This window comes from Heterodontus francisci, unplaced genomic scaffold, assembly GCF_036365525.1.
Source record: "Heterodontus francisci isolate sHetFra1 unplaced genomic scaffold, sHetFra1.hap1 HAP1_SCAFFOLD_286, whole genome shotgun sequence".
Lineage (NCBI taxonomy): Eukaryota > Metazoa > Chordata > Chondrichthyes > Heterodontiformes > Heterodontidae > Heterodontus > Heterodontus francisci.
In genome coordinates this window covers 1,497,584-1,510,989 of record NW_027141006.1, presented here as the reverse complement: position 1 = coordinate 1,510,989, position 13,406 = coordinate 1,497,584, and the positions used below count along the sequence as shown (strand labels likewise).

Sequence of the window (13,406 nt, the reverse complement as noted above, 5' to 3'; positions counted from 1 at the left end):
GATCAAAGGCCTTAGTGATGTTAACAAAAGTGTGTGAGGCTCTGTGGCGCAATGGATAGCGTGTTGGGCTTCTAAATAATGATTGAGACGATGTTCAAAGGTTGTGGGTTCAAGTCCCACCAGAGTCAGATTTTGGACCAGAAACAGAGGAGCACAACGGAACAATAAATGAAGAAATGCGCCAAAAGCACAGACTCGGAGACAGAGCGAGAGAGAGAGGAGCAGAGCAGGGGAAAAAAAATCGAGGAGTGACGTCACAATGGAGAGAGAGAGCAGGGAAACAGAGAGCCGCTGGGGTGAGGATGCAGGATTTGGTTCTTTCTTTGGTGCAGTGGAAGGAGCTGTTTGGTGAGGATCTGGTAAGCTGTGACATCACAGGCAAGCAGGTAGTTGATTGGTTTGGAAGAACCGACCTGCTTGATGCGCATCTGGTAAGTGATTAAGATCCATTTTAGTCCTTACGTTTAAAATAGTAAACAAACTAGTGGTAAGTTTAATAAAATGTGCAATAAAATGAATAATTGAATAAAATATTTAAGTAGTTAATTGAAACACGTTAAGGATGACAGGACAGGTGATGTGTCACAGCTGCAGCATGTGGGAGTTCCTGGATGCCAGTGTGATCCAGGGCAAACACGTCTGCAGTAAGTGTTTGCGGCTCAAAGAGGGAGAAAAAAGGAATGTAGTGGTAGTAGGGGACAGTATAGTAAGGTGGATTGACTCTGTTCTCTGCAGCAAAAGCAAGAGTCCAGATGGCTGTGTTGCCTGCCGGTGCCAGGATTCAGGACATCTGCTCAGGGCTGGAGCGAAACATACAATGGGAGGGGGAGTATCCAGTCGTCGTGGTCTATGTCGGTCCCAAAGACATAGGCAGGACAAGGATAGAGGTTCTGCAAAGTCAGTATGAGGAACTAGGCACCAAATTAAGAAGCAGAACCTCAAAGTTAATCATCTCTGGATTATTACCTGAGCCATGTGCAAATTGGCATAGGACAAATAAGATTAGAGAAAGTAATGTGCGGCTGAAAGACTGGTGTGGTAGTAGTGGGTTCTGGTTCGTGGGGCATTGGCACCAGTACTGGGGAAAGAGGTGGCTATACCGTTGGGACTGTCTACACCTGAACCGTGCTGGTGCCGGTGTTCTAGCGAGCCACATAACGAGGGAAGTAGAGACGGTTTTAAACTGAATAGTGGGGGCAAGGGATCAAATTTGGGAAGATATGGTGAATCAAGGAGGAGAGACAAGGCAAGAGAGAAAGGTATAAATATGGGAAATGATAAACAGACTGTGACAGGAAGGGACAGAATGTACAAATCTAAGAGTAAATCGACAGATAAGGCTAGAGGTGACAAAAATAATAAAAGGACAAAACTAAATGCTCTGTATCTGAATGCATGGAGCATTTGAAACAAAACAGATGAACTGGGAGCACAAATAGAATAAATAAGTACGATCTGATAGTCATTACAGAGACATGGCTGCAGGGCGACATAGATTGGGATGTGAATATTGGAGGTGACATGGCATTTTGGAAGGACAGGAAGCTAGGAAAAGGTGGCGGGGTAGCTCTGTTAATTAATGATGGTATTAGCGTAATAGAGAGGGATGACCTGAGTTCTGGAGATCAGGATGCAGAAGCAGTTTGAGTACAAATGAGAAATCATAAAGGCAAGAAGTCACTTGTGGGAGTGGTGTACAGGCCACCTAACATTAACCACACTGTCGGATGGGATATAAAGGAAGAAATAATGGCAGCTTGTCAGAAAGGTACTGTGATAATTATGGGGGATTTTAATCTACATATAGATTGGAAAATTCAGATGGGCAGATGCAGCCTAGATGAGGAATACATAGAATGTTTTGGGGATAATTTCTTGGAACAATACATTCTGGAGCCAACCAGAGAGCAGGCTATACTAGACCTGGCATTGTGCAACGAGATAGGATTAATTAATGACCTCATAGTTAAGGTGCCCCTAGGTAGTAGCAATTACAATATGATTGAATTTTACATTAAGTTTGAGGGAGAGGAGAGTGGGTCCCAGACTAGTATTTTAAATTTAAATAAGGGCAATTATAAGGTCATGAAAGCAGAGCTAGCTAAAGTGAACTGGCAAATTAGGTTAAGGGATAAGTCAATAGAGATGCAGTGGCAGACATTTAAGGAGAAATTTCAGAATACACAGAATAGATACATTTCAACGAGAAAGAAAAGTTCCAAAGGTGGGACTCACCATCCATGGTTCACGAAAACAGTTAAAGATACTATCAAACTTAAAGAAAAAGCCTATAATTGTGCAAAGGTGGGAGGCAGGTCAGAAGATTGGACAGAATATAAAAAAAACCAGCAAAGAATGACTAAAAGATTGATAAGGAAGGTAAAATTAGAGTATGAGAGAAAGCTCGCAAGAAATTTCAAGACAACTAGTAAGAGTTTCGATAGATATTTTAAAAAGAAAAGAGTTAACAAAGCGACTGTTGGTCCAATAGAAAGTGTGTCTGGGGAATTAATAATGGATAATTAAGAGATGGCAGATGAATTGAACAGATACTTTGCATCGGTCTTCACTATTGAGTATACAAATAACATCCCAGTGTTAGCCGTATATCAGGAAATTGAAGGGATGGAGGAACTCAAGAAAATTACAATCACCAGGGAAGTGGTACTAAACAAATTGTTGGAGCTGCGGGTTGACAAGTCGCCAGGTCCTGAATTGGCTAGTGAGATAGTTGATGCGCTGGTTTTAATATTCCAAAATTCCCTAGATTCGAGAAGGTTCCGTTAGATTGGAAAAGAGTGAATGTAACTCATTTATTCAAAAAGGGAGGCAGACAGAAAGCAGGAAACGACAGGCCAGTTAGCTTAACATTTGTCTGAGGGAAAATGTTTGGAGCTATTACAGAGGATGTTATAGCAGGGCATTTAGAAAAAATTAAGGTAATCAGGCAGAGTCAACATGGTTTTTTGAAAGGGAAATCATGTTTAACCAATTTATTGGAGTTCTTTGAGGGAGTTACATGTGCTGTGGATAAAGGGGAACCAGTGGATGTATTGTATTTCGATTTCCAGAAGGATAAGGTGCCATATCAAAGGTTATTGCAGAAAATAAAAGCTCATGGTGTCGGGGATAACATATTGGCATGGATAGAAGATTGGCTAGCTGACAGGAAACAGAGAGCCAGCATAAATGGGTCATTTTCTGGTTGGCAAGAAGTAACGAGTGGTGTGCCACAGGGATCTGTGCTGGGGCCTCAACTTTTTACAATTTATATAAATGACTTAGATGAAGGGACCGAAGGTATTGTTGCTAAATTTGCTGATCACAAAGATAGGTAGGAAAGTAGGTTGTGAAGAGGACATAAGGGGGCTACAAAAGGATATAGATAGGTTAAGTGATTGGGCAAAGACCTGGCAAATGGAGTATAATGTGGGAAAGTCGGAAATTGTCCACTATGGCAGGAAGAATAAAAAAGCATATTATCTAAATGGTGAGAGATTGCAGAGCTCTGAGATGCAGAGGGATCTGGGTGTCCGAGGGCATGAATTGCAAAAGGTTAGTATGTATGTCCAGCACGTAATTAGGAAAGCTAATAGAATGTTATAATTTATCACCATGGGAATTGAATACAATAGTAGGGAGATTATGCTTCAGCTATACAGGACATTGGTGAGACCTCTTCTGCAGTACTGAGTACTGTACTGGTCTCCTTATTTGCGGAAGGATGTAAATGCATTGGAGGTAGTACAGAGAACGTTTACGAGACTAATACATGGAATGGGTGGGCTGTCTTACGAGGAAAGATTGGACAAGCTAGGCTTGTCTCCGCCAGAGTTTAGAAGAGAAAGAGGCGACATGATTTGTTATTTAATTTATTAATTAACAAATTAGCTATCCTCCAGTCTTCCGGTACCTCACCCGTGGCTAACGATGATACAAAAATCTCTGCCAGCGCCCCAGCAATCTCCTCCCTTGCTTCCCATAGCATCCTAGCATACATCTGATCAGGCCCTGGGGATTTATCCACCTTAATGCGCTTCAAAACCTCCAACACCTCCTCCTTTGTAATGTTGATATGCTGCAGGATATCGCTGTTCCCTCCCTTGAACTCACTAGCTTCCATGACCTTCTCCACGGTAAATACAGACGAGAAATATTCATTTAAGACCTCGCCCATTTCGCGTGGCTTCACACATAGATTGCCACACTGATCCTTAAGGGGACCTACTCTCTCCCTAGCTACCCTTTTACTCTTAATACACTTATAGAATCTTTTAGGATTCTCCTTTATCTTATCTGCCAGGGAAATCTCATGGCCCCTTTTCGCCCTCCTAATTTCCTTCTTAAGTATACTCCTATATCCCCTATACTTCTCGAGGGACTCGCTCGATCCCAGCTGCCTATACCTGACGTATGCCTCCTTCTTTGTCCTGACCAGACCCTCAATATCCCTCGTCAACCAAGATTCCCTAAACTTGCCAGCCTTGCCCTTCCATCTAACAGGAACATGCTGGCCCTGAACTCTTCCTATCTCACTTTTAAAAGCCTCCCACTTGCCAGAAGTCCCTTTACCTGTAAACAGCCTCTCCCATTCAACTTTTGAGAGTTCCTGTCTGATGCCATGGAAATTAGCCTTCCCCCAATTTAGGACTTCAACCTGAGGACCAGTCCTATTCTTTTTCATAACTATCTTGAAGCTAATAGAGTTATGGTCACTGGTCCCAAAGTGCTCCCCCACTGCCATATCAACCACCTGCCCATCCTCATTTCCTAAGAGGAGATCGAGTGTAGCCCCTTCTCTAGTCGGGCCATACACGTACTGCTTCAGAAATCTATCCTGGACTCACTGAACAAATTCTTCCCCATCTGATCCCTTAGCACTAAGGCAGTCCCAGTCAATATTAGGGAAGTTAAAATCACCTACTATTACAACCCTATAATTCCTATACCTATCTGTGATTTCCCTACATATATGCTCCTCCACTTCCCTCTGACTATTGGGGGGCCTTTAGTATAATCCCATCAAAGGGATCACCCTTTTATTATTTCTAAGTTCTACCAGTATGGCCTCACTGGACATTCACCCCGGAATATCCTCTCTAAGTACTGCCGTGATGCCCTCCCTAATCAATAGTGCAACTCCCCCTCCTCTCTTACCTCCACCTCTGTCACGCCGGAAGGATCGGTACCGCGGAACATTGAGCTGCCAGTCCTGCCCATCCCTCAACCACGTTTCCGTAATAGCTACAATACCACATTCCCATGTACCGATCCATGCTCTGAGTTCATCTGCCTTACCTGTAAGGATACTTGCATTAAAGTAAATGCGGTTTAGCCCACCAGACCTTCCACGCTCCCTGTCCTGCCCCTGCCTGGCCTGCCTACTGGACTTGCTTGCTTTAACCTCTCCATTTGCCTCAACTATCTCATCGGAGAGCCTACTAATTTTGGTCCCACCCCCGCTGCAAGACTAGTTTAAACCCTCCAGAGTATTACTATAAAATCTCCATACAAGGATATTGGTCCCCTTCCAGTTCAGATGCAACCCGTCCCTCTTGTACAGGTCACCTCTGCACCAGAAGAGATCCCAATGATCCAAGTACCTGAAGCCCTCCCGCCTACGCCAGTCTTCAGCAATGCATTCATTTGCCTAATCCTCCTATTCCTACCCGCACTAGCACGTGTCACAGGGAGTAATCCTGAGATTATAACCCTAGAGGTCCTGCTCTTTAACCTTCTGCCTAACTCCCTATATTCACTTTGCAGAACCTCATCTCTCTTCCTGCCTATGTCGTTCGTACCAATATGGACCATGATCTCTGGCTGCACACCCTCCCCTTTCAGAATTTCCGGCAGCTGCTCCGAAACATCCTTGACCCGAGTATTAGGGAGGCAACATACCATCCTGGAGTCTCGTTTGTGGCCACAGAAACGCCTATCTGCACCACTTATGATAGAATCCCCTATCACAATAGCTCTTCCTCCCCTTTTCCTCCCCTGCTGTGCAGCAGAGCCCTCCGTGGTGCCACGGACCGCGCTGTTGCTCTTTTCCCCTGGGAGGTCTTCCCCCCAACAGGAACCAAAGCGGTGTATCTGTTTGAGAGGGGGATGGCCACAGGGGACTCCTGCACTACCTGCCTGCTCCTACTATTCCATCTGGTGGTCACCCATCCCTTTTCTGCCTGTGCATCCATTACCTGCAGTGCGACCACCTCACTAAACATGCTATCCATGACGCCCTCAGCTTCGTGGATGCTCCACAGTGAAACCACCTGCAGTTCAAGCTCCATAATGCGAGTAGCCAGGAGCTGCAGCTGGATACACTTCCTGCACACATGGTCGTCATGGAGACTGGGAGGGTTCCTGAATCCCCACATAGCGCAGGAGGAGCATATCACGGGGCTGAGCTCTCCTGCCATGACTTACCCTTAGATTAATTAGTTACTCCCTTAATTAAAAAATACTAATGACACTAAGGGCCTTGTTCTACCCACTACAATCTAAAGTCCTTCATAAGCTACACTGAATAAAAAAAAACACTTTCGTAGTACTCATCTTATCAGCAGAGGTTTTTTTTTCAAGTAAAAAAACTTTGCCCTTTTCTTTAAGATATTTAAATACACTAACAGCAGTGACTCACCAACCAATCACCTTGCAGCCCTCCTCTGACATCACAGTTGGCTTCTTTTTTTTCAAAACTCCAGCACACTGGAAGAGCTCCACTCCACTCCTGGAAGGTAAGAGCTGGGCCTCGATCCTCGGATTGGATTTATAGGCTCCGCTCTCGGCGTTCTCCTCATATCGGTCCATTTAGGTCTGCTCCGCTCCGCTCCTCTCCGCTCCCGGAAGGTAATTCACCAGCTTTTGCAGAAAAGTAGGTCTTAAGCTGTTGCAGTACCTGTTAGAAAGATAGTCTAAGTTATTCTGAAGCCATCTTCCAATGTCATCTACATGGAAGCAGGATTTTAAAGGATAAGATGTAGTTTTTAAAAGTCACTTCAATCTTGCTCAAGATTCTTTACAAAGAAGCCAAGTAAATCTTGATAAAAAGTCATATACATTTAGAGATCATTTAAAAGCACTTCAATCTTGTTAATAAAAAGTCAGATGTAAATTTAAGAACTCTGATCAGGCGATGCTAAAAAGTTACATGCAATTAAGAAATAAAATACAACATTTAAAATGTCTGAACTCCCTCTGAAAGTTGACAACTGCTGCTGCCGGTGTCTTCTTGGAATAGTGGAGCTGTTGTGTCAACAGAAAAGTCCTTCCCGAGCACCCCTGAGCCTGTTGGTACCGGCTTTAATCCAACCCAGGTAAAAATCAGGGTACATTGTGGGCAATGAGCCCAAATTGCTGAACTACATGTCCCTGTCACTTTAAAGAGTGGGCTGGTGCGATTATGATCAGAGGCTCCTTCTAAGCACATTTCTCACCACCACAGCTTCCAGATGCTGGTGTTAGTGTGTGCATGTACCAGCAGTTGCAGTGCTGTTCAGACCCTCAATAGCAGTGAAAGTCTCAGAATTCACCGCTATTGGGGCTGTAAAATCCAGGCCAATATCTCACAGTCCTGTTAGATTTGCTCTCCCTCTGTACAAAATCAAACTCCACACATTGTCTTTCACTCACTCCTGTTTCCAGCCCTGATGGTGCAGAAATCCCCTCTCAAAGGTACACAATCCAGTTGATTTCTGATCAAATCCCTCCTTCCTCATTCAATAGAGGAAACAGAGACATGAACAGGAGTCAGGTGCAAGAAAGTTTCACCAACAGAGCAAAGAAAGGCACCAACAAAAGTCACCCCTACTTTCCAAATCATTTCACTGGAATATTCTTGCACTTGTTTTGTCGGATGACTGCAATAAATCTGAAAATGAGCACCATGAGGTTTGTGTTCACTAGTCACTTGTTCTCCTGTGTTTGTCTGTCAGGTTTGTAATTCAGTTTGTATTGGATATTGAAGAGAATCTCTTTTCAAGATGATTGCACATCGCACTGTGTTTAAAGCAACCAACTTGGAAAATGGCAGAAAATGAATGTTTCAATACCTGTGTGACCAGATTCTTCCAATGCTTTTCAACAGCTAGATTGATGATGCTTGCAATCTGTATCCTGTGGAGAATGGGAGAGGAGAATAAAAACATGGTGCATGAACAGGACAGACTGTGTAAAATGGGAGCACAGAAATACTGCCACCTCATTGAAAGTTAATGAGATTTATTCCAAGTCAGACACCTGTCCACAATGAACAAGTGAATACATTAATTGTCCACTTTCAATCTAAATGGGACTGAGGTTCCAACAGAGAAGTTTTCTGGAAAATACCTGCTGCAGTTTTAAAATTGATGAACTGGAACATCTTATACTAACTTTCAAATAACTGGAGTGATTGTATACTTCTCATACTGGAGAGTAGGAGTTGTTTATAAATATAAGCAGAGAAACACATTTGTGGATTGGTGAATGAGCTTTAACTTTCTGAAATGTATTTGTCCATTGGTTGCAGGTCACTGGAAATTCTTTTTTACATTTCAATTGTAGCAGCAGCAGTTAACAGCAAAATGTCTGATTAATCAGAGTAGTGGGTCTGGGAAACACTTAAACAGCCGAGACCCTGTAATACAGAACTCCAAGTAATAGTTTAAATAAGGCACTGAACTGACAGAGCGGTAAAGGCCTGCTCAGGTCAGGAACCTGACAGAACCACATTGGACCCGAGCCCGACCCGGCCCGAGTATCTCCATTTATTCCCACGCCCAAACTAACCCGAGCCTTCCCCGACCACTGGAATGTTCACTTTATCTACCTCCCGATTCCGAATCTACAGGAAGCTGCAGCATGAGCGCAATGACGTCATAGAGATGCTCACTTGCTCACTGAGCAGACTCAGAGTTTCCCTCCTTGATGACCCGGACTCCCAGCTTAGATTGGCTTTTCAACTTTTGACACTTATTAAACTCAACTTCCCAGCAGAGTTAAATGTAATACTTACTGTGTGTGTCCGACACGGACTCAGCCCGACCTGGACCCAGCCCGACCCGAACCTGGCCCGACCTGACCCGAGCCCGAAAGCCAGACCCGGAAGAGCGACCCAACACGACCCGGACCCGACACAGGTCGTCGGGTCCCGTCGGGTTCAGGTCGGGTGGCAGGCCTTTCCAGAGCGGAGGTCAGATGAGGATTGAATTAATTTCAATCACTGAATCTGAACAAGAAGTAAATCTGTCAGGAATGGAAGACTTTGCTTTATGTGTGAGCTTGTGGCGCAACGGTAGCGTGTCTGACTCCAGATCAGAAGGTTGTGTGTTCAAATCACGTCAGGCTCAGTTATGTTTTCCAGCAGCTCATGTTCCTGGATTTTATATCAGAAGAGAGTTCGTTCTCTTGGAATGTTCGTGCATGGTAGAATTTCAAGATCAACTTTAATAGATTAAAATCCTGATTTCTGGTTCCGTTCCATTTCCATGCGCAGTTCTTATTTCACACTGTTTTCTATCAGAACAATGTTTCGGGGATGTGATGTGTCCATTGTTTGCACAATCGCTCTGTCACCCAGTGTGAGAAATAAAACACAAACCGCACAGCGTGCGGCTCAAACCCATACCTGGCTCTGTCTATCGGCCGCTTAGTTCAGTTGGTTAGGACGCAGTGTTGATAACAACAAGGCTGTGGATTTGATCCCCATGTGCGCTGTCACATGGTCAGTCATTAATTTGACACATTTTTGTAACACTTAAAATCCAACTTTTAGATGCAAACAAGTTTACATAAAATGTCAAAGGGAATTTATTTTGAATAACATCCATTGCATCTTTGTCACTGGTCTGGAGTAACACAGAATTCTTTCCAATTATCTTCCGTTTGCTGATAAACATTGAACTCGTGGCCTTTCTCGTTAATGGTCACGAGCAGCAAAAACAGACAGAGCAAGTCTGACCGCCCAGAGATGTGGAAAAGGCTTCAGTTTGGGACAAATGCAGCAAATCAAATGTTCACCCGGCCCCGAAAGATTCAAAAACTGAGGAAAAGGACACAAGGAGATAGAGAATAAGCTGAAGCTGACAATGTAAATATTTCCCATCATTGATATCTCTCTATTCCAATCCAACCTTCAGAGTTGGGTAAATAATTTCAGTGTAAATTGTGCAGCTCAAGAGTCAAAACCAAAGGGCGATGCAGAATAAAGGAGAACTGCCAAAACCCCAGATTGAACCAGGGATCTTCAGTCCAACACACTCCCAACTTAGCTATTTCAGTCTCACAGGCTTGGGATGATAAGTGGCAAGTAACATTCGCACCACACAAGTGCCAGGCAATGACCATCTCCAACAAGAGAGAATCTAACTATCTCCCCTTGACAGTCAATAGCACTACAATCACTGAATCCCCCACCATCAACATCATGGAGGTTACCATGGGTAGCCATACAAATAATGTGACCACAAGAGCAGGTCAGAGGCTTGGAATCCTGAGGTGAGTAATTACAGTGCAGCTGTTGGCTCCACCCCAGGGGCTGAATTTGTTCTGTAAACCATGAAGCAGCTTCCTCTCAAATCCCAGATTTATCAATAAATCCTCTTATAAAAGCCCCAAAGTGTGATATACTCCTCTCACTCATCCATGACTCCTGACTCCCCAAAGCCTGTCCACCATCTGCAATTCACAAGTCAAGAGTGTGATGGAATACTCTCCACTTGCCTGGATGGGTGCAATTCCAACTCAAGAATCTCAACACCGTCCAGGACAAAGCAGCCCACTTGATTAGCACCCCATCTACAAACATTCACTCCCTCCATCATCGGCACACAGTGGCAGCAGTGTGTACCGTCTACAAGATGCACTGCAGCAATGCACCAAGACTCCTGAGACAGCACCTTCCAAACCAGTGACCTTTCCCACCTAGAAGGGCAAGGGCAGCAAATACAGGGGATACCACCACCTGCAAGTTCCCCTCCAAGCCACACACCATCCTGACTTGGAACTATATCGCCGTTCCTTCACTGTCGCTGGGTCAAAATCCTGGAACTCCCTTTCTCACAGCACTGTGGGTGTACCTACCCCACATGGATTGCAGCGGTTCAAGAAGGCAGTTCACCACCACCTTCTCATGGGAAATTAGGGATGGGCAATAAATGCTGGCCTAGCCAGCGATGCCCACATCGCATGAATGAATGAATAAAAATGTGAAGTATCCCTTGTGTCATTCTTTTGGTATAAAATATAACCCTGGTGGAATTGCCCTCCCAATCACACCTCACTTCATAGAACATAGAAAATGGAGAACATTTATGGCACAGAATGAGACCATTTAGCAATCGTGTCTGTGCCAGCTGAAAAAGAGCGATCCAGCCCAATCCCACTTTCCAGGTCTTGGGAATGGGATCTGAACAGATGTCAGAGCTCACATTATGTGAATGTTCTGTTGAAGTGTTGGTGAGCTGATATACCAGTGGAGATTCACACTGTTGGACACAGTGTGAAATACATTCAAGTATTTATAAAACATTACAACATGTGAGTAATATTCCCCATTGATTACTCAGCACTGATGGATTGTGAAGTGGGAGACAGCCAGAAGTCCCAGTGATCCACACTGACCCTGAGCTGAGAATGAAATGAGAAAAAGTTCAATCTTCAGCAGCGAGATGCTGCAGAGAGGTCAGAGTCCTGAATCAAGGAGAGACTTTCTCATACTGCTGTTGAATCTCATTTCAAACACTCCTTGAACTCTCTGCCGAGGAATTCAGAGCTGGATAACGCATGTAATATCAGCCTAAAAAGGAAATAGAAAACACCCACCGTGGGCTCAAACTCAAAAACTTGAGATTCAGAGTTTCATGCTTTCATCGACTGAGCTCACTAGGCCTGAGACAGTGTCCCCGGCCTGTCTGTTATTGGACGGTGCAGCTGTTGGCTCCACCCCAGGGGCTGAATTTGTTCCGTAAACCATGAAGCAGCTTCCTCTCAAATCCCAGGTTTATCAGTAAATCCTCTTACAAAATCTCCAAAGTGTGATATATTCCTCTCATTCATCCAGAATAAAAGTTACATCTTTTGCTCTTTTTACCTTCCAAACATTGACTTCTATTTTGCTCAGCATTTATTTCTCTCTCCTTTTTATGTTGTGCATTTCCTAATAAACATTTCATTTCAATTATTTATGAGGGATGAAATGAACAGAAAAGATTTTCTGCAATGGTACCGGGGTGTGGGACAGAGTGAGTGGTTCGGATCTGGAATACACTGCCTGAGAGTGTGCTGGAGGCAGATTCAATCGTGGCTTTCAAAAGGGAATTGGATAAACACCTGAATCGAGAAAATTTGCAGGGCTACAATGAAAGGGCAGAGGAGTGGAATTAGCTGATTTGCTCTTGCAAAGAGCTGTCATGGACATGATGGACTGTATGGTCTCCTTCTGTACTGTAACCATTTGATTCCTTGATTCTAACTCTGTCAAAGTTGTTCTGAACTTGCTCTGCTCCGAAGGAGAACAACCCCAGCTTTTCCAGTGTCTGCACATAACTGAAGTTATGAGGAACCATGGGGAACCCACTGTAAACCTTCCTCCAGACAGAAATACAACTGTTCACCACCACACTGTGACCCAGCTGTTCACATGATTTGGATGCGGGGACCAAATGTAGTATTTCCAAGTTTGCAGATGACACAAAACTAGGTGGGAATGTGTGTTGTGAGGAAGTTGCAAAGCGGCTTCAAGTGAATTTGGACAGACTTAGTGAGTGGACAAGAAAGTGGCACATGAAATATAATGTGTAAAAATGTGAGGTTATCCACTTTGGTAGGAGAAACAGATGTGCAGATTATTTGTTAAATGGTAAGAGTGTGAATGTACAAAGGGGCCTGGGTGTCCTTGTCAATAAGTGACTGAAAGCTAACATGCAGGTGCAGCAAGCAATTAGGAAGGCTAATGATATGTTAGAGGATATGCAAGAGGATTTGAGGACAGGAGTAGTGAAGCCTTGCTTCAATTGTATATAACCTTGGTTGGTCTGCACTTTGGAATACTGTGTGAAGTTTTGTTCCCCTTACCTTCGGAAGGATATCATTGCCATAGAGGGAGTGCAACGAAGGTTCACCAGACTTGTTCCCGGGATGGCGGGACTGTCAAATGAAGAGAGATTGGGGAAACTGGGCCTGTATTCTCCAGAGTTTTGAAGAATGAGAGGTGATCTCATTGAAACTTACAAAATATTTAAAGGGATAGACAGGTAGATGAAGCTAAGATGTTTCCCCGGGTTGAGGAGTCTAAAACCAGGGGACACAATTTCAACGTAAGGGGAAAGCCACTTCGGACAGAGATGAGGAGAAATTTCTTTACTCAGTGGGTTGTGAATCTTTGGAATTCTCTACCTCAGAGGGCTGTGGAAGCTCAGTCATTGAGT

At 44.1% G+C, this 13,406-nt stretch overlaps 2 non-coding genes across 2 annotated transcripts; both read left to right on the top strand.

Moving 5' to 3' along the window:
* The first annotated feature begins 37 nt into the window (after window positions 1-37).
* trnar-ucu (transfer RNA arginine (anticodon UCU)) lies at window positions 38-128 on the top strand. The gene is given in 2 exon segments: window positions 38-74; window positions 93-128. It is a non-coding gene; the product is annotated as a tRNA-Arg (tRNA).
* Window positions 129-9,257: 9,129 nt separating this feature from the next.
* On the top strand, window positions 9,258-9,329 carry trnaw-cca (transfer RNA tryptophan (anticodon CCA)). Its single transcript has one exon. It is a non-coding gene; the product is annotated as a tRNA-Trp (tRNA).
* Window positions 9,330-13,406: the final 4,077 nt, after the last annotated feature.